Source organism: Marmota monax, unplaced genomic scaffold (genome assembly GCF_021218885.2).
Source record: "Marmota monax isolate L192 unplaced genomic scaffold, Marmota_monax_Labrador192_F-V1.1 WCK01_AAM20220418_F8-fsc00002, whole genome shotgun sequence".
NCBI lineage: Eukaryota > Metazoa > Chordata > Mammalia > Rodentia > Sciuridae > Marmota > Marmota monax.
The window spans coordinates 26,667,864-26,671,446 of record NW_026693571.1 but is presented as its reverse complement, the minus strand read 5'-3'; positions in this window follow the sequence as shown (position 1 = coordinate 26,671,446).

The following is a 3,583-nucleotide window of genomic DNA, read 5'->3' as shown; positions in this document are numbered from 1 at the left end:
CCCCATATTTTCACATTTTGTAGAGATGTGCTAGACATCCATGATCAAGCATCAATTGTGCACACCTAGATCAATACCACCTCCTTGCTCTCTCCTTTTTGAGTTCTTCGGGTCTGAAGTTGAATGAACTAACTAGGGAGAAAGTTTCTAGGCAGAAAGTTGTTGAAGTAATAGAGCAAAGATAGTAAAGATAGTTCTTATATGCCCTTTACTTAATTTCTTTAAATGTCAGCATCTTTTGTTACATGGTTAAATTACAAAACTAAGATATCAAGACTGAATAATACTATCAACAAGCTCCAAACTTGACATCAATTTCACCAGATTTCTCACTAAAGTACTTGTCTTTTTCTAGGATCCAATCCAGAATACCATGCCGTGAGCAGGTGTTGCGTCTTCTTAGTCCCATCAATGTAGGATAATTTCCCAGCTTTTCTGGATCTGTGATGAACCCAAATATTTTTGAATAGGACTGGTCACATTATCTTTTAGAATGTTCTCCAATTTATGGTTGCCTAATGTTTACCGATAATTAGAGTCCAGTTGTGAATTTTGAATGAAAATGTCACAGTGTTTATATTCTGTCTCCTAAATTGAAATATGCCCTAAGGGAAGGGGTTTTTCTTCTATTTTCTTTATACCTACAACAGAAGATAGAACAGTTTCTGGCACATATTAGGGATATAATAAATGTTTAGAAAATTAAATATAGAATGACTAACAGCAACAGGATTCTGTTCTCCCAAAGTTGAAAATCATGAATTTTTTATAGTACCAGTCTGTGTTACTCATTTTTTCATCAGTCATAAAATTCATGAGATAATCAACTTCAGCAGAGGAAGCACTTATGTTGGCTCATGGTTTCAGAGGTCCATGGGCTGCTGGCTTGGTTGTTCTGGGGAATATGGCAAGGCAAAGAAGAGAGTGTATGGTAGATTAAAGCTACTCAATTCATTATGATAGGCAAGCAAAGAGAGAGGGGAAGAGAGAGGTCAGTGTCCCATTATACCCTTTTACATGATTTTGCCCCAGTGACCTTAATGTCCTTCCACTAGGCTCCACCTCCTAAGGATTCTACCACCGTAAAATCACATGATAGACTGTCAACCAAGCCTTTAGCACATGAATTTTGGGGGATCACTTCAGATAAAGAACCTAACACAGAGAATTATGAGAATTCAGCAATTATGAGAATTCAGCATCTCCCATACATTCTACAATGGTGAAGCTTTGTTGATCAAAGGTTATCATTTTGTCAAATGGGTGCAACAGAAATATAACATTAGAATAAGGAGGTTAGGTAGACTCAAAAGAATAAAATATGGACAGCAGAAGAAGAGGAGGCAGAGCATAGAGGATGATGAGGATATGTTTTCAAGAACTGTTATTCAAAGGAGGGTACTGCTGGTGAGGGTGGGGAGAAAAGAATAGGAAGACAGAAGGACTTAGGTCTCTCTGAACACACATTTTATATTGAAGGGTTGGATTTATGGCTAAACTCTAGCACAGATGGGCAACAGCTAATGTTATTTGTAATTTCCTGACCTCTGCTAAGTTTTGGAGAGCGTAGCAGTTTCTGGTGTCTGCAGAAGATAAATATTTGTGAAAGGAATCAGAAACAGTGAGCTTGTGAATTCCTTATCAGAACATAGTTGTCTTGGTCACACCCCTTAATATATTATTAGCCAAGGTGCTGATAAGTTCAATTCTTGTTTTCCTCCAGCCTCTATGGAAATGTATCCTGCTATAATGAATTCCTCCTAGTGGCTACAATTGAATCAGCAAAGGCAGCTGCTACCTTTTCCTGCTATAATTACCCATGTTTTGTGTGATCACTTCACCAAAATGAATTTGAAGTCATATGTATAGATGAAGGTATGGCTGGCAGATGATTTATGAGGTTAATAGTAAAGAAAGCTAGAAAAAAGAAAGAGGGATCAAGACTGTGGTCCCTGACCTATCCTTTTGGGAGTTAGAACAACAATAATGCCTTAAATTAAAGGCACGAACTATATAAAATGCTCAGATTCTAACAGAAAGAATTGGACAAGACATAGATTATTTTCCTTCTAAATTCCATGATGTCTTTCAGGCCACTAAAGTACAATTTACTTCACTAGAAGAAGTAATTTACTAAATGTATTCTGGAGGAATCCCCGAGTTCATGTATCACTGAAAATGAGCAATTTGTTCCTTTCTTGTAATATCAGACCCAACAAATTATATAGAAATAGGGGAAAGAAGAAATGTCATTAAATATATTGAACTGGCTAAAGCAGTAGTTTCCAAACTGTGTTCCAAGATCAGCAGCCACTTACGAAAGGTCAAAAAGGAGGTAGCTTCAAATAGATCAGCTTCATTTTTATCTTCTTTATATATTGAGCTTCTATATGAAATTAAATTTAACAACAGGTTCTGCTGCAAACTAAGTTAGAAAACCACGGTCCTTCCAAGAATAGAAAAAAAAAGAGGACATTTTGAAAATATAACATAGATTTATGTTCCAATATGTATTAATAAAAATTAAAATTTAAATGAATGTAGCTATCATTTAAAGTATTTTTAGTTGTTAATGGACCTTTATTTTATTCATTTATTTATATGCAGTGCTGAGAATCAAACCCAGTGCCTCAACATGTGAGGCAAGCACTCTATCACTGAGCCAAAACTCCAGCCCTTTAGCCATGATTTATAAAATACTATCATATATAAAATTTAGCCACTGTTAAATAAAAAAGAAGTTAAAAAAGAAAAAGGGGGGTGGGAGGAAGGGACATTGGGACTAGAATTCAGTTTCAGTGTTATTCAGTGTTGTGCAAACCCCATTTATATCCAATTCCAAAGCATTTTTATCATCCCCAAAGAAAGAAAAATCATTAAGAAATAACTCACACTGCCTTTCTCTCCTTATCCCAGTAAGCCACCAATTTTCTGTTGTACTCCATGTTTTTAACTATTCTGGATATTTAGTGGAATCAATACAAAATGCGGCTTTTTGCATCTGACTTGTTTTATTTAGCGTATTTTCGAGGCTCTTTCTCCTTGTAGTATGTATTAGTGCTTTATTCCTTTATTAGTACTAAACAGTTTTCCTTTGTATGTATATACTGCAGTGTGTTTATCCACCCGTCTGTTAATAGACATACAGGCTGTTTCCACCTTTTGGCTATTGTGAAGAGAACTGATGTAAACATTTGTGTACAAGTATTTACTTAACTACCTGTTTTCAGCTTTTGAAGATATATACCCAACAGTCATATGGCAATTCTATTTTTAATTTTTTTGAGGAATTGACAAACTGCTTATCACAATGGCTTTTCTATTTCACACATCAATTCCATCACATTTTCACAAATATGTTATTTCTCATTTGTAATCTTTTAACCAGAGATTTGTGTGATTAAAATTATAATTATTGGTTTAATATGTCAATCATTATTTTGAAAAGGATTTTCTTCACAAATTTGCTTTGTTATTTTTACAAAAGTTAATTCTTTACCCCTTTCATTCATTGTAAATAAAGGAATAGTTAATGGTTTTATTAAGGCCCATGTGCAGGACAACATATCATTATCCTAGGAGA